We start from the raw sequence: 18,760 nt of genomic DNA, 5'->3' as shown, positions 1-18,760 counted from the left end.
CACACACACACACACACAAACACACACTTACACACGCACACTTACACACGCACACGTCCCCGCTGAGGGATGCTGCCACATTGTAATTAGTCATGCTTCACAGGTGAGGTGCTTATTAGTTATTGGGTACTGCTCCGACTGATAACACAACCTGTCATTAGAGTCTGCAGCTTCTCACACACACACACGGCCACACACACACACACACACACACACACACACACACACACACACACACACACGACCACAAACACACACAAACACACACAATAATTTTTCCCTTTATCCAGATGAACACCTGCTCACTTTTGGTTGTTTGAAAAGGAAATAATCTCCAAAATGTCGTTATTTTTTAAACAAGCCTTAGAAAGTTGGTTGCAATTTCAGTTTAATCCACCTGAAAAGACAGAACAAATAATACAACAAATATTGTGGTTAAACTCAAATATACTAATTGATTAAAAAAAAAACTTTTAGAAGAAATGTTTAAAAAAGGTATAATTTTAGTGAATGATATCATAAATAGGACTGGTGGAGTTATGTCACACATGCAGCTAACACAGACATATGCAAATGTCTGCTCTACCCAAAATTACAACCAACTAATTGCAGCAATAGTACAAAAATGGACAAGACAAGTAGAAGGGGAAAAGAGTAAGGAACTTGTATGTCGGCCCTGTATTAAAGAGCATAAATGGTTAAAGAAACGTGTGATAAATAAAAACATACCAATTTCATTTAAGGACCAAAAAACTGACAGCTGTGCCATATAAATTGCAAAGTAGTTGGGAAGAGATTTTGGATGTACCCATTCCATGGCACATGGTTTATGAATTGATACGCAAAACAACGCCGGATTCAAAACATTGAATTTTTCAATATAAATTACTATACAAAATTCTTGCAACTAATAGATGTTATATATATGGGGGATACAATCTTCCCAGCTCTGCAGATTCTGCTGTGAGGAGGCAGAGTCATTAGATCATTTATTTTGGTACTGTCCATACGTAGCTCGTTTTTGGTCACAGGTCCAGGAATGGCTGAAGAATTGCAACATTTGCCTAGAACTAACGCTGCAGACAGCAATACTGGGTGATTTGAAAAGCCATAGTCAATCAATCAATAATATTATAATAATTTTAGCGTAAATGTTTATTTTGAATTTACAATCTGTAGAAGCTATGAGAATAGAAAGCTTCAGTACTTTTGCGAAGCTTCACAACACAGTTGAAAAATATATTGCAAATAGAAATCCAAAATGGATGGTGTTGAGCGATAGATGGGAGGGGTTGAATGGAGCTGAAGGCTGGTGCTAATAACAAGATAACCAATGTAAAACAATCGGGGTCTGTAAAATGTATATAGGCTCAGAACTTATGTGAAATAGCACAGTTACAAATATAAGTCAAATAGATTGTGTCTGTAAAATGTGTATAAGATGTATAAACTGAAGGTAGAAGCCTAAGTGTTATTGTTTATTAGTTTACTCCAATTGGGGAAAGGGTTGTGTATAAGATGTGTATAAGATGTATAAAAAGGGTTGTGTATAAGATGTGTATAAGATGTATAAACTGAAGGTAGAAGCCTAAGTGTTATTGTTTATTAGTTTACTCCAATTGGGGAAAGGGTTGTGTATAAGATGTGTATAAGATGTATAAAAAGGGTTGTGTATAAGATGTGTATAAGATGTATAAACTGAAGGTAGAAGCCTAAGTGTTATTGTTTATTAGTTTACTCCAATTGGGGAAAGGGTTGCGGGGAATAACAAAGGTATATTCTAAAAAAAAGTATGTATATCTACATAGGTATGTGTATGTATATGTGTGTATATGTATGCATATGTGTATGGATACATACATTTACCCTCCAAAATGTCAGGGGGATTGGAAATGATGCAGACAATTACATTGATGGAAGCAACAATCTTTCCGCAATTATAAGGTGATCCACCCCTTAAATAAAAAATAAAAAATAACACACACACACGCAAGCCTTCCCTTTGGCAAATCTGATCATAACTCTATTATCCTGATTCCTGCTTACAAGCAAAAACTTGAACAGAAAGTACCAGTGACACGCTCAATACGTAAGTGGTCTGATGAAGTGAATGCTAAGCTACAGGACTCTTTGACTAGCACAGACTGGAAAGTGTTCCGGGACTCATCCGATAACATTAAGGAGTTTGCCACATCAGTCACCGGCTTCATTAATACTGTAAGTGCATCGACAACCTTGTCCCCACAGTGACTCTAAGTACATGTCCCAACCAGAAGCCATGGATAACAGGCAACATTTGCACTGAGCTAAATGTATGCGGTGCCGCTTTCAATGAGCGGTACACTAATCTGGACACTTATAAGAAATCCCGCTAGGACCTCAGACGAGCCATCAAACAGGCAAGCGTCAATACAGGATTAAGATCGAATCCTAGTACGCCAGCTCTGATGCTTGTTGGGTGGGGCAGGGCTTGCAAACTATCACAGATTACAAAGGGATACCCAGCCATGAGCTGCCCAGTGACGCAAGCCTACCAGATGATCGAAATGCCTTTTATGCTCGAATAGAGGCAAGCAACACTGAATCATTCATGAGAGCACCAGCTGTTCCGGACGACTGTGTGATCTTACTATAAAACAGGTTAACATTTATAAGGCTGCGTGGCGAGATTGATTACCAGGACGTATACTCAGAGCATGCACTGATCAGCTGGCAAGTGTCTTCACTGACATTTTCAACCTCTCCCTGACCCTGTCTAATACCTACTGTATATGTTTCAAGCAGACCACCATTGTCCCTGTGCCCAAGAACGCCAAGGTAACCTGCCTAAATGACTACCACCCCATAGCACTCACATCTGTACCCATGAGATGCTTTGAAAGGCTGATCATGGCTCACATCAACACCATCATCCCAGACCCCCTGCACCCACTCCAATTCGTATACCCCCCCAACAGATCCACAGATGACGCAATCGCTATTGCACTCTACACTGCCCTCTACCACCTGGATAAGAGGAACGCCTATTTGAGAATGTTGTTCATTGACTACAGCGCAGTCTTCAACACCATAGTACCCTCCAAGCTCATCACTAAGCTTAGAACCCTGGGACTGAACAGCTCCCTCTGCAACTGGATCCTGGACTTCCTGAGGGCCGTCCCAAGGTGGTAAAGGGAGGCAACAACACATCTGCCACGCTGTCCCTCAACATGTGTGTGCTTAGTGCCCTCCTGTACTCCCTGTTCACCCACGACTGCTTGGCCGCGCACGACTCCAACACCCTCATTAAGTTTGCTGGCGACATGACGGTGGTAGGCCTGATCAGCGACAATGATGAGACAGCCTATAGGGAGGAGATCAGTGACCTGTCACTGTGGTGCCAGGACAACAACCTTTCCCTTAACGCCAGCAAGACAAAGGAGCTGATCGTGGACTACAGGAAATGGAGGGCCGAGCACACCCCCATCCACATCGACGTGGCTGTAGTAGACCGGGTCGAAAGCTTCATGTTCGTCAGTGTCAACATCAATAAGGAATTAACATGGTCCACATACACCAACAGAGTTGTGAAGAAGGCACGACTTGTCATGGGCCCTCAGATCCTTAAAAAGATATGCAGATGCACCATTGAGAGCATCTTGACTTGCTGCATCACTACTTCGTACGGCAACTGCTTGGCATCCGAACACAAGACACTACAGGGGATAGTGCATACATCACTGGGGCCGAGCTTTGTGCCATCCAGCACCTCTATACCAGGCGGTGTGAGAGGAAGGCCCTAAAGATTCTCAAAGACTCCAGCCACCCAATTCATAGACTGCTCTCTCTGCTACCGCACGGCAAGCGTGACCGATGCACCAAGTTTGTAACCAACAGGACCCTGAACAGCTTCTACCCCCAAGCAATAAGACTGCTAAATAGTTAACCAAATAGCTACCCAGCATATCTGCATTGACCCCCTTTGCACTAACTCACATACCCTACTGCTACTGCTTATCTTCTATCCAGTTGCCTAGTCACTTTATCCCTACCTAAATGTACATATCTACCTCAGTTACCCCTCCAGTCGGTACTGGAACCCTGTGTATATAGCCCTGTTATCGTTAGACATGGTCTATTTATTCCTTGTATTATTATCTTTCTTTTATTTTTCTATTTTTCTTTCTGCAACGTTGGGAAGGGCCCACAATCATTTCACTGTTAGTCTACACCTGTTGATTACAAAGCATGTGACAAATACTATTCTATTTGATTTTGATGCGCGCACACACACACACACACACACACACACACACACACACACACACACACACACACACACACACACACACACACACACACACACACACACACACACACACACACACACACACACACACACACACACAAACACAGAAAGCAGAGAGGAACAGGTCTGGCTGCCAGACTATCCAACACCTGTAGCTCTCAACTACAGCTTATGTATTCCAGTGGTAAGACTATGTGGACCTTTAGTGTCGTATAGATTCTTCACCTCACCGTGCATTTCATCTGGCTCCTAATAGTCCTCTTAGCAGTAAAAGGCGTAATTAAATATAGGGCCTTCACAAAGACACAGTGAGTTCACACAGATTGAGCCGGTTCAAGGCTACATTAATAATGAGTTCACTCAGACAGGGGCTGAGTGCTTCCTCTGACCAGGTTCCATAGGACTCTGGTCAATAGTAGTGCACCACACTCTTAGAAAAAATGGTTCCAAAAGGCTTATTCAGCTGTCCCCATAGGATAACCCTTTTTGGTTCCAGGTAGAACCCTCTTGGTTTCCATGTAGAACCCTCAGTAGAAAGGGGAAACAAAAATGATTCTTCAAAGGGTTCTCTTATGGTAACAGCTGCAACCATGTAGCAAAATACTTGTGTTTCTATCTCCAACATTGCAGTAATATCTAACAATTTACAACAATACACACAAATCTAAAAGTAATATTAGGGCAAGCTATGTCAGAGTCTGAAGTTTAAATATATATACATAAATACAGTATATTACAAAAGTGAGTACACCCCTCACATTTTTGTAAATATTTGAGTATATCTTTTCATGTGACAACACTGAAGAAATGACACTTTGCTACAATGTAAAGTAGTGAGTGTACAGCTTGTATAACAGTGTAAATTTGCTGTCCCCTCAAAATAACTCAACACACAGCCATTAATGTCTAAACCGCTGGCAACAAAAGTGAGTACACCCCTAAGTGAAAATGTCCAAATTGGGCCCAGGGCCTCCGACTCTCTTTCTATTCTGGTTAGAGCGAGTTTGCGCTGTTCTGTGAAGGGAGTAGTACACAGTGTTGTACGAGACCTTCAGTTCCTTGGCAATTTCTCACATGGAATAGCCTTATTTCTCAGAATAAGAATAGACTGACGAGTTTCAGAAGAAAGGTCTTTGTTTCTGGCCATTTTGAGCCTGTAATCAAACCCACAAATGCTCCAGATACTCAACTAGTCTAAAGAAGGCCAGTTTTATTGCTTCTTTAATCAGCACAAGTTTCCAGCTGTGCTAACATAATTGCAAAAGGGTTTTCTAATGATCAATTAGCCTTTTAAAATGATACACTTGGATTAACTAACACAACGTGCCATTGGAGCACAGGAGTGATGGTTGCAGATAATGGGCCTCTGTACGACTATGTAGATAACGAATCAGCCGTTTCCAGCTACAATAGTCATTTACAACATTAACCATGTCTACACTGTATTTCTGATCAATTTGATGTTATTTTAATGGACAAAAAATGTGCTTTTCTTTCAAAAACAAGGACATTTCTAAGTGACCCCAAACTTTTGAATGGTAGTGTACATATGAAACGGGTAAAATCTAACCATTATTAAAGTGACCAGTGTTCCATGTCTATGTATGTATTTAACAGTCTGATGGCCTTGAGATAGAAGCTGTTCTTCAATCTCTCGGTCCCAGCTTTGATACACCTGTACTGACCTCGCCTTCAGGATGATAGCGAGGTGAACAGGCCCTGGCTCGGGTGAGGTCCTTGATGATCTTCTTGGCCTTCCTGTGACACCGGGTGCTGTAGATATCTTGGAGGGCAGGCAGCGTATCTCTGGTAATACGCTTGGCAGACCGCACCACCCTCTGGAGAGCCATACAGACAGGCAGTTCACAGAGACAACATTAGATTAACATGGAGAGATGGAGTGCTAGAGCTGAGAGAGTGATCAGTTGGAGAGAGGTGTAATCAGAGTGACAGACAGAGTTGTAATCAGGTTACACAGAGTGTTGACTGTGCACTCTTCATGACATACATGTTCCCTCTACGCCTGTCTCTCAATTGTTCCTGTTTCCTAGTTTTCCCGGTGTTGACCATTCTGCCTGCCCTGACCCAGAGCCTGCCTGCCATCCTGTACCTTTAACCTATTTATCTAGATTACTGACCTCTGCCTCCCCTTGAGGTGCCTTTGGCCTGCCCCTGTTCGATTAATAAACTGTTGTTACTTCGACGTTGTCTGCTTCTGGTTCTTACCTGAAATGTGCTAAACATAGATATACTGTACACTCATCCACACATAGACACACACACACCAACGTACATGCATGCTAGATACAGTACACATCACAGCTGCTGCTACGTGACTCTTAATATGATTGCTAAATACTGCAAAGCCCTATCATTGTTTGCTCCATGGCTCAGGCAGCCAAGTGGACACAAGGCTGTTTGGCTCATCTCAGTCACAAAGTGGAATAACTTTGCAGCTGTTTCTGATTATTAAGCAATGTCATGCTGGTGGGTAGTAACATTCAAATAAAGCCATGAAAAGAAACAGGCTGAAAAGAGTGGGCAGTTCAGCTTTGTCACTTTAAGCTCAATTACATGAATATCATACCTTGACTAATTATTTATTGACTTAAATCGTTGTGCAACATCATGGGTAAGCTTTGGCCATCGTCTTTCAGCTCCAAAAAGTGTATTTCTACTGGTGTGGGTATGGTAAAACTTGTTCCCTAATCCCCCCTTCTGCAAAACACGTGTAGATATTGTATTATAAATTGTGCCTTCCTGTATTATACTTATACTTATGCTAAAATCTTTATTCTATTCTATTGCTATTTACTTTATGTTCTTATCCTCATCTTATCTTATTGTTGTTGCACACTGAGTTCCGGCGCCGACAGAGATGGCTGCCTCGCTTCGCGTTCCTAGGAAACTATGCAGTTTTTTGTTTTTTTACGTGTTATTTCTTACATTAGTACCCCAGGTCATCTTAGGTTTCATTACATACAGTCGAGAAGAACTACTGAATATAAGAGCAGCGTCAACTCACCATCAGTACGACCAAGAATATGACTTTCTGTGTTCTGCCTTTCACCCAGGACGGATCCTGTGTTCTGCCTTTCACCCAGGACAACGGAATGGATCCCAGCCAAGGTTGATGAAATCCGACCCAAAATCAGAGACGACTTCGTAAAAGAGGGAAACGTAGCGGTCTTTTCTGGTCAGACTCTTTCTGGGAAGACGGGGGCACATGGCGTGCACCACTCCCTTCTGTTCATACTTCAAATGTCGCCAATGTCCAGTCTCTTGACAACAAGGTTGATGAAATTTATTTTGACTCGAAACAAGGGTAGCATTCCAGAGGGACATCAGAGACTGTAACGTCACTGCTTTGCTTCACGGAAACATGGCTCACTAGAGAGACAGAGACGCTATCGGAGTCGGGTCTACAGTCAATCACGGATCAGTCAATCACGGATTGCAAAAAGAAAACCAGCCCCGTCACGGACCAGGATGTCTTGCTCCCATGCAGACTAAATAACTTTTTTGCCCGCTTTGTGGCCGTGCCACTGACACGGCCTGCAACCAAAACATGCGGCCTCTCCTTCACTGCAGCCGAGGTGAGTAAAACATTTAAACGTGTTAACCCTCGCAAGGCTGCAGGCCCAGACGACATCCCCAGCCGCGTCCTCAGAGCATGCGCAGACCAGCTGGCTGGTGTGTTTACGGACATATTCAATCAATCCCTATCCCAGTCTGCTTTTCCCACATACTTCAAGAGGGCCACCATTGTTCCTGTTCCCAAGAAAGCTAAGGTAACTGAGCTAAACGACTACCGCCCGTAGCACTCACTTGCGTCATCATGAAGTGCTTTGAGAGACTAGTCAAGGACCATATCACCTCCACCCTACCTGACACCCAGACCCACTCTAATTTGCTTACCTCCCCAATAGGTCCACAGACGACGCAATCGCAATCACACTGCACACTGCCCTAACCCATCTGGACAAGAGGAATAACTATGTAAGAATGCTGTTCATCGTTACAGCTCAGCATTTAACACCATAGTACCCTCCAAAGTCATCATTAAGCTTGAGACCCTGGGTCTGAACCCTGCCCTGTGCAACTGGGTCCTGGACTTACTGACGGGCCTCCCTCAGGTGGTGAGGGTAGGAAACAACATCTCCACCCCACTGATCCTCAACACTGGGGCCCCACAAGGGTGCATTCTCAGCTCTCTCCTGTACTCCCTATTCACCCATGACTGCATGGTCATGCACGCCTCCAACTCAATCATCAAGTTTGCAGACGACACTATAGTGGTAGGCTTGATTACCAACAATGACGAGACGGCCTACAGGGAGGAGGTGAGGGCCCTCAGAGTGTGGTGTCAGGAAAATAACCTCACACTCAACGTCAACAAAACTAAGAAGATGATTGTGGACTTCAGGAAACAGCAGAGGGAGCAACCCCCTATCCACATCGACGGGATAGCAGTGGAGAAGGTGGAAAGTTTTTAAGTTCCTCGGCCTACACATCACAGACAAACTGAAATGGTCCACCCAGACAGACAGCATGGTGAAGAAGGCGCAACAGCACCTGTCTTGTCACCGAAAACACTCACAAACTTACAGAAGCACAATTGAGAGCATCCTGTCGGGCTGTATCACCGCCTGGTACGGCAACTGCTCCGCCCACAACTGTAAGGCTCTCCAGAGGGTAGTGAGGCCTGCACAACGCATCACCGGGGGAAAACTACCTGCCCTCCAGGACACCTACAGCACCCGATGTCACAGGAAGGCCAAAAAGATCATCAAGGACAACAACCACCTGAGCCATTGCCTGTTCACCCCGCTATTATCTAGAAGGCGAGGTCAGTGCAGGTGCATCAACGCTTGGCTCGAGAGACTGAAAAACAGCTTCTATCTCAAGGTCATCAGACTGTTAGACAGCCATCACTAACACTGAGTGGCAGCTGCCAACATACTGACTCAATCTCTAGCCACTTTAATAATAAAACATTGGATGTAATAAATATACATTATTAAAGTTACACGTGCATGCACACACACACACACACACACACAGAACGCTGTCCCCCTCCACATTTTATTTGTCACTCTAATTGCATTGTCTACATTGGCCACACCTTTGTAACCATGGGACCAGCTGAGATGACCGTTCAGCCTATAAATAGATGGTGGAATCCAGCCAGGCTCTCTGGCCCTCGTCTGCTTGACCTGACCCTCCTCTCCTCTCTCGCTCCTCTCTTTCCGCCTCTCTCTTCCCACCCTGGGTTTCTCTCCTTGGCTCATCTCAGTGTGTGAGATGGGGTTCTGACAGTAGCAGTCACGATCTTAATCAATGAGAGTATCGATGTAGCACTCATCTCTGCTGTACCCGGGGTCAATGAATTGGAACCCCATTCCCACAGAGTCCTTAGACAGTGTGTGTGTGTGTGTGTGTGTGTGTGTGTGTGTGTGTGTGTGTGTGTGTGTGTGTGTGTGTGTGTGTGTGTGTGTGTGTGTGTGTGTGTGTGTGTGTGTGTGTGTGTGTGTGTGTGTGTGTGTGTGTGTGTGTGTGTGTGTGTGTGTGTGTGTGTGTGTGCTTGTGTACGTGTGTCTGTACATGTCCCAGACAATTTCTGTCCACCTAAATAATGTGTTTCAGGACAAGCTTAACCTCGGGAGAGTCCTGCCATCATAGTGTGTAGAAATCCAGTGTCATACATTTATATTAGCTGATGTCTTATGGAACAAGCAGGGGACATTTACAAAGTGTCTAGCAGGATACAGTCGCCATAATGATCAGTTTGGGGAGGCAGAATCTCTTTGGTCATCTAAGATCAGAAGGCTCGGCCGTACATTTACATGTTATATTTCCCTACAGGCCCTGCTCTTTGATTCATCAAAGTATTCACAGGAGTTTTACATCTCAAACTTTGGGCAAATGGAACACTGGTATTTCAATGAGATAAATGATTTACAGCTGAGGGACTCTCGTAGAAGATGTATGAGACCACAGCAGCGAAAAGGGCAACTTGATCATTTGATGATTTTATGGAGGTGATCTGCAGTATCTGGAGTACCATTTGATAAGAGGAGACTTGGCATGGTCAGACGACCAAGGGACTTCTCATTTTGCAGTTTAGTGCAGAGTGATGACATCTGATAAGTGAATAAAAGTGCATTGCACTGAAATAGATCTTTGTATATCTGCATTCTCCAGTTTGGTGTACACCTTCAAAGCAGCGACACGCCACTGAGTTTGTCGCTAGTTGACTGTACTCTTATTACACTTTGATGTCAAAGGCTTTGGCAAACAAATGTCCCTCTTCACTGACAGTGTCACCGGGTAAAGGGTCCCTTTACGGCAGCCCCCCGCACCTCTCTGCTTCAGAGGGGTTGTGTTAAATGCAGAAGACACATTTCTGTTGAACGCATTCAGTTGTACAACTGACTAGGTTTCCCCTTTCCTTTCCTTTCTAAGAGGTCAATTACACCCTCTTCTAACCTCTATAATCCAACATAACCATGCTTACTCTGCCCACTCCGTTGTGAAAGCATAAGCACTTTACATTCTACTTACAAATCTAGCATCATTAATGGTTGGCTGGTAGTGGTACCCCTATTCCCTATAAATAGGCCCAGGTCAAAAGTAGTGCACTATAAGGCCAATAGTGTGCCATTTGGGATGCAGACTCTGTGACTCCCTCACTTCCCTCCTCAGTCAGGAGTAGTTTGAAGAGAGCAGGCGGTTTGTCCATCCACTGAGCATCTGTGCTGACCTCATCGGAGCATCTTCCTAACTCACTCTTTGTGTTACAGTTTTTGATTGCTTAAGCATGATTTTCAAAACAGGGCCCGTGTTTTCAAAACACTACACACAATTAGCACAACCACACACCCAATTAGCAAAACACTACAGATCCTTTGCAAAATTAAACACTCTTGTAAAAACTATACACTTCTTTTTAAAAACCACACTTTGTTACCATATGAAACACACACGTTTCACATTACTATACTCTGTTTGCACGAGTTACACTCTGCTGTGATAAACCTAAAACACTTTTAGCACTTCTACTTCACTATGATTAGAGTAGGCTACTATCAACAAAGTACAAATATAATGTCAATTCACCAAACACTACACAAGACCAATGTTGCAGACTGAAGAAACTCATTTATTCCTCAACACGCCCAAAATGTTGACATGGAGATTCATAATACTGTAACCAAACGTCACTTTACATATTGTAAGATCAAAACAAAAAAATAAAAAATAACTAGACATTGTCTCTTCGCCTAGCTGGATCTGGCCAGAGAATTTCATCAACATCGCAGGTAATGTTGTCATTAGCAAGACACCTTGGAAAGAAACGTCTTGAATGACGAATCCATCCTTGCATTGCTGCTACCTCCACCTGGTCACAGGCCTCCTCCATGGCTTGGATGAGGGGTACCTCAGCCTAGAGACGGAGATCATATACCTTCCACCGCCATGCCGAGAAAAACTCTTCTATAGGGTTGAGGAATGGAGAGTATGGTGGAAGATATAGGACGGTGAAATGTGGATGTTGCTGAAACCAGTTCTGAACCAGACCAGAGCGGTGGAAAGACACATTGTCCCAGACAACAATGTATTGGTCCAAGAATGTAAGTATGAGTGCTGTGTTGTAAGGGCCCATATGGGCATGGCGGTGGAGGACCCCATTCTGTGTAATGGCTGCACAGAGTGTTATATTACCCCCACGTTGCCCTGGGACATTGACTATAGCCCTGTGGCCAATGATGTTTCTTCCCCTCGTTCGTGTTCTCGTCAGGTTGAACCCAGCCTCATCTACGTAAATGAACTCATGCTGGATCTCCTCTCCATCCATTCGTAAAACTCTGAAAAACAGTGTCAGGCAAAATTGTGTAGTTCAGTGTAGATCTAGTATACATATTACAGTACAGTAAAAGATTATGAGACAGTATGCAAGATCACAGTGCTAAAGTGAATACATACCTCTGCATAATCATGCCGCAGTCGTTTCACCCTTTCGGAATTGCGCTCGAAAGGCACTCGATAAATTTGCTTCATTTGAATGTTTTTCTTTAGGATGCGTGCCAGTGTTGAGACCTGATGGATATCGTTGAAAAGGGCGTGGTTATTGACAATGTTAGCTTGGAGCTGCTTGAGTGTTATAGCATTGTTGGCCAAAACCATGTTTACTATCTCCCTCTCTTGCTGTTCTGTGAACATAGGAGGCCTTCCCCCTTGTCGTCCCTGACCCTCAATCCTATGTAGAAAAAAAACAGTATACAATAGTACAGTAATTTCACAGGAAAAGGTAACAGAAGTGCTGATAGTGCATTGAGTACAGTACTGTAAGCAGTTACTGAAACCGTGCAGATGTTTTTGATACGATGATATTTTTACAATACCTATTTTCCAGTCTAAATGTTCTCATCACACTTGCCACTGTATATCGGCTTAGATTTGGCTGTACTCGCAGTCCAGCCTCCCTCAGCGTCAGGCCGTGGTTGACAACATGGTCAACCAGTGATGCGCGGATCTCATTTGTCAGATTCGGTCCTCTTTGAGCACCTTCTTGTCTTCCTCCTCGTCCTCCTCGTTCTCGTCGTCCTTCGTCCTCCTCGTCCTCCTCGTCCTCCTCGTCCTCCTCGTTCTCCTCGTCCTCCTCCTCTTTCTCCTCCTCTTTCCATTGTGCTTGAAGGCCGATGAACTCACCTGCTGCTTTTTATAGTGCTAATACACCTGATTGGTGTGTCTACAATTAAGCAAACGAGTGTTTGCACACCTGATGACTGTGTTGAACCAATAGGTTGGAGGGTGTGGTAATCTGACAGTCAGTGCTTTGGTATTGCAAGGATGTGACTTCATGATAGATTTTTGTGTGTAATATATGTTAAGTGTGTTTAGTGTTTTGCAACAAGTGTGAGGTTGACAATGTGCTTATAGTTGTGCAAATATGGGCTGATGTTTTGCTTCTTGAGTGTAAGGTTTTGCTAATAGTGTACTACTTTTAATTTTAGTGTGTAAGCAATCCAAAAAAACTGTAATAGAGAGCTGTCCAAAGTCAATTGTAACAGTACAAGAAGAAAAACAACTAAATGAGAAGCATTCATTATTGAGCCGTCATTGTTGGTCCTCCTGGTCTTGCCAGAGTGGGAACGCATCAGTAGTTAACGATGGCACCACTACCACAGGTTCTCTCTTGAAGCGTAACTGTGGCTCTAAAGTGATTTGTTATTTATGACTCAATGCAGCGTGGCTTTGTAGGAAACCCAGAAGGCTCAGATAGCTTTCCAAAAAGAACGTGTCTGATGGACTGACTGGTTCCAAGTAAATAATGGTATGGAGGCCGAGGCTGGTTTCCTCTTCAGATCCTTAGTAAACAGCAGATGATGGTTAAAAGCACTCAGCAGAAGTGTGTCACCTCTCTGTACTCAGAAAATTGGTAATTTCTCTGGTGAAAGTGACCATTACTGCTTTCTTCATACTTTCAAGGTAAGTGCCCATCATGTAGACAAGACAACACTGGGGTCATTTCTCTATGTGGCCCCCACCGTGAGCTCGGGTGCATCACAATACTCTTAAGTGGTTTCTTCTCCTCGTCTCCTCTCCTTCATCTGCAAGGATGTGAAAGTACTAACCCGTATGACGCCCAATGCTCGCTGACTGAATGCCCTCCATGGTAATAGCCAATGACATTTCGACATATCACACAGGCTTGGAATGGCAACCAGATGCTGACAACACTGGCATGTCGACGTGTGTGTTTGTGTGATGGTGTGTGTGTTTGTGTGATGGTCTGTGTGTTTGTGTGATGGTGTGTGTGTTTGTGAAGGTCTACGTGTATTTAGGTGTGTCCGTTCAGCTTTTATAGTCTTTTTCTCTCTATTGACACAAGCCATGGCTGTATCCTGCAGATCAAAGAGCACTTAAAAGGCTGGAGGCAAACGTCCACTGAATGCTAAAGTCATGGTTGTGAATGGGGTGCGTGTCATGAATTTAAATCTTATGGCAATCGTACGGGTAATAGGATTCTGTCCCTTTCCCCATCTCCATGGGACTTACATATAGAGCTTTGAAATGCATGAGAGACAGAGGATTTCTATGTGGGAGAACAGTTTTGATCCACAGAAAGCAAGGAAGCACTGTCTTTGCTATGCATTGTAGCATGAGGGTGACGAGAGAGAGAGAGAGAGAGAGAGAGAGAGAGAGAGAGAGAGAGAGAGAGAGAGAGAGAGAGAGAGAGAGAGAGAGAGAGAGAGAGAGAGAGAGAGAGAGAGAGAGAGAGAGAGAGAGAGAGAGAGAGAGAGAGAGAGAGAGAGAGAGAGAGAGAGAGAGAGAGAGAGAGAGAGAGAGAGAGAGAGAGAGAGAGAGAGAGAGAGAGAGAGATTGTGCAAAGCTACAGATTATGACTAAATGGAGGAGAGGTAAATTAATATGTCGAAAATAAACCATAAACCAGCAATGCTATATTATTTTTATTACTTGGCAGAATCAGACAACTAGGTTAAGTTTCTATTTTAGCTTCCCTAATGTCTTTCCTCTAGCTGGGACAAAAAGTTAATCGGTTCCCAGTTATTATACTCTGGGGGAGAAATAATCGTTTTTCTTCTGGAATGAAATGTGTTTTGCACATCTGTAAATGACGAGATGATTGAGGACCTGGCTGTGCTGGAAGCTGGAGTCTGTATTTAAAGCAGTGGTCTGGAGTCCACACACACACACACACACATATACATACATACATATTCAGACACACTACACTCTAGACCACAGACAGAGAAGAGACAGAGTGGGGAAAGTAGAGGGAGGGGAGAGGAGAACAGGGTCTTCTTTAGGGATGTCTGGACAACTAATTCCACTGTCGTTATATAACCATCTTTCTGTGTGTGTTGCTGTGTGAGACAGGCAGTCTTTCAGCACATGAATAGAACTACATCATATGCTGTGAACATTCAGAAAGCATTGATGTATTGAACAAGCTTTCATCTTGCAGGTAGAATTCAGGTCATAGCAAAAGCTTCAAACTATTGCAGATGAAAGGGTGGTCCTACCCTGTGGGGTGTAAAGGACAGCACCTTTCTGGCCTGCTCACACACCAGCACCTCACCTTATGAGGCCCAGAAGCACAGAGAAGCCAGAGACACACACACACAGTGGTGTAAAGTACTTAAGTAAATATACTTTAAAGTACTACTTAAGTTGTTTTTGGGGGTATCTTTACTTTATTTACTATTTATATTTTTGACTACTTTTACTTTTACATCACTACATTCATAATGAAAATTATGTCATTTTTACTCCATACATTTTCCTTGACACCCAAAAGTACTTTTAGCAGGTGTCACGTTCTGACCTTAGTTCCTTTGTTTTGTCTTTTGTTTTAGTATGGTCAGGGCGTGAGTTGGGTGGGTTGTCTATGTTAGTTTTTCTATGATTTTCTATTTCTGTGTTTGGCCTGATATGGTTCTCAATCAGAGGCAGCTGTCAATTGTTGTCCCTGGATGAAAATCATATTTAGGCAGCCTGTTTTCGATTGTGTTTTGTGGGTGGTTCTTTTCAGCATTTGTGTGTCTGCACTAGACAGAACTGTTTCGGTTGTTTGTTTGTTATTCAGTGTTCAGTTTTCATTAAATAAGATGAACACTTGCTGCACTTTGGTCCTCACCTTCTTCCCACGACAGCTGTTACAGCAGGACAGAAAATGCTCCAATTTGCACACTTATAAAGAGAACATCCCTGGTCATCCCTACTGCATCTGATCTGTCGGACTCACTAAACACAAATGCTTTGTTTGTAAATTATGTCTGAGTGTTGGAGCGTGACCCTGGCTATCCGTAAACAAAACAAATTTAATTGTGCCGTCTGGTTTGCTTAAGTTTAAGGAAGTTTATATTATTTGTACTTTTACTTTTGATACTTAACTATATTTTAGCAACTACATTTACTTTTGACATTTGTGTATATTTAAAACCAAATACTTTAAGACTTTTATTCAAGTAGTATTTTACTGGGTGACTTTCACTTTTACTTGAGTCATTTTCTATTAAGGTATCTTTACTTTTAATCCAGTATGAGAATTGAGTACTTTTTCCACCACTGCACGCACACACACACACACACTCACACGCACACACATACGCACACAACTTTCCCAGGGGAACAGCTTTAATCCCAGAGGTTCTCCCTCCAGCTATTTAGAACTGTGTGAGGGAACCGGTCTCTAACAGGTCTGTGAGGTCTGGGTATATGGCATGCAAACCATCGGAAAATGGAGCCGCCACACTATGACACAGGCTAGAACCTGCCTCCTCTTTATGAGTCAATCCATCGAACTACGACCTGTCAAGAGTCATAACTCAACAAATACATACACTTCATGTCCAAAAATATGTGGACACCTGCTCGTCGAACATCTTATTCCAAAATCATGTGTCACGCCCTGGTCTTAGTATTTTGTGTTTTCTATATTTTATTTGGTCAGGCCAGGGTGTGACATGGGTTTATTTTGTGTTGTGTTTATGTATGGGGGTTTTTCGTAGGTTTTGGGATTGTGGCTTAGTGGGGTTTTCTAGCAAAGTCTATGGTTGCCTGAGGCGGTTCTCAATCAGAGGCAGGTGATTCTCGTTGTCTCTGATTGGGAACCATATTTAGGTAGCCATATTCTTTGAGTGTTTGGTGGGTGATTGTTCCTGTCTCTGTGTTTATTGTCACCAGATAGGCTGTATAGGTTTTCACGGTCCGTTTGTTGTTTTTGTATTATCGTGTTTCTTTGTCATTAAACATGTATCGTATTAACCACGCTGCATTTTGGTCTGACTCTCCTTCGACGGAAGAAAACCGTAACATCATGGGCATTTATATAGATTTGGTCCCGCCTTTGCTGGTACCACAGCTTCCACTGTTCTAGGAAGGCTTTCCACTAGATGTTGGAACATTGCTGCGAGGACTTGCTACCATTCAGCCACAAGAGCATTAGTGAGGTCGGGCATGGATGTTGGGTTGATTAGGCCTGGATCGTAGTCGGCGTTCAAATTCATCCCAAAGGTGTCCGATGGGGTTGAAGTCAGGGCTCTATGCAGGCCAGTCAAGTTCTTCCACACCGATCTCGACAAACCATTTCTGTATGGACCTCGCTTTGTTCCTACTGAAACAGGAAAAGGCCTTCCTCAAACTGTTGCCACAAAGTTGGAAACACAGAATAATCTAGAATGCTGTAGCATTAAGATTTCCCATAACTGGAACTAAATTGGCACAATGCATTGGGGCAGGTAGCATTCGCCAAAACCAGATACGTCCGTTGGACTGCTAGATGGTGAAGCGTGATTCACTGTTCCAGAGTCCAATGGCGGAAAGCTTTACACAGCTTGAGCTGACGCTTGGAATTGCGCATAGTGATTTTAGGCTTGTGCGGCTGCTTGGCCATGGAAACCCATTTCATGAAGCTCCAGACAAACAGTTATTGTGCTGACGTTGCTTCCAGAGGCAGTTTGGAACTCGGTAGAGAGTGTTGCAACCGAGGACAGATGATTTTTTTCAGCAATCAGCTGTCCCGTCATGTTAGCTTGTGTGGCCTACCACTTCGCGGCTGAGCCATTGTTGCTCCTAGACATTTCCACTTCACAATAACAGCACTTACAGTTGTCCGGGGCAGCTCTAGCAGGGCAGAAATTTGACGAATTGACTTGTTGGAAAGGTGGCATCCTATGACAGTGCCACGTTTAAAGTCACTGGCCTCTTCAGTAAGGCCAGTCTACTGCTAATGTTTGTCTATGGAGATTGCATGGCTTTGTGCTCGATTTTATACACCTGTCAGCAACGGGTGTGGCTGACCTAGCCAAACCCACTAATTTGAAGGGATGTCCACATACTTTTGTATATATAGTGTACATGTACATACAAAATATATGAGGAAAAGGTCAAACAAAGAAGAATCACAGAGCTGAATAATATCCTTGACTCCAATAATGTTTCCCCTCCAAATCTTAATACAATCATTCTTAATGTCCCCGGACAGTGGTCAAAAACCTGTTAAGAACATTTCTTTGACCACCGCGGACAGTCAATTGCCCTCCAATTCCACTTTGAATCTCACGCATGATAACAAAAGACAGAGAGCTATGATTAGCCATGGTGTGTAGAGAGGCTTTAGTTAAAGGGGGAAATTAGCTCTTAACAAGAGGAGAGAATAGGGAGCGTGTGTAGGGCATTTGTACCACTCAGTACCACTGCAAAATGAGTCTATGTAATTCCTCTATTTACATAAGGGGTCATAATGGGCGCGCAACTCCATTAATCTTCCCCCAATTTAATTAATATTTGTGGTGACAGGACATTTCCTGTAGGAACCATTATTATATAACACTGCTGAGGAAACAGGCCAGGGCAGAGCAGGCTAATAAGCACTGAGCCTATAGTTAGTTGATGATATGGAGTGAAGCTAAATACAAATAAATTAAAAACAAAATATATATT

This window comes from Oncorhynchus tshawytscha, linkage group LG15 (assembly GCF_018296145.1).
Source record: "Oncorhynchus tshawytscha isolate Ot180627B linkage group LG15, Otsh_v2.0, whole genome shotgun sequence".
NCBI classification, from domain to species: domain Eukaryota; kingdom Metazoa; phylum Chordata; class Actinopteri; order Salmoniformes; family Salmonidae; genus Oncorhynchus; species Oncorhynchus tshawytscha.
This window is presented reverse-complemented; position numbering follows the sequence as displayed.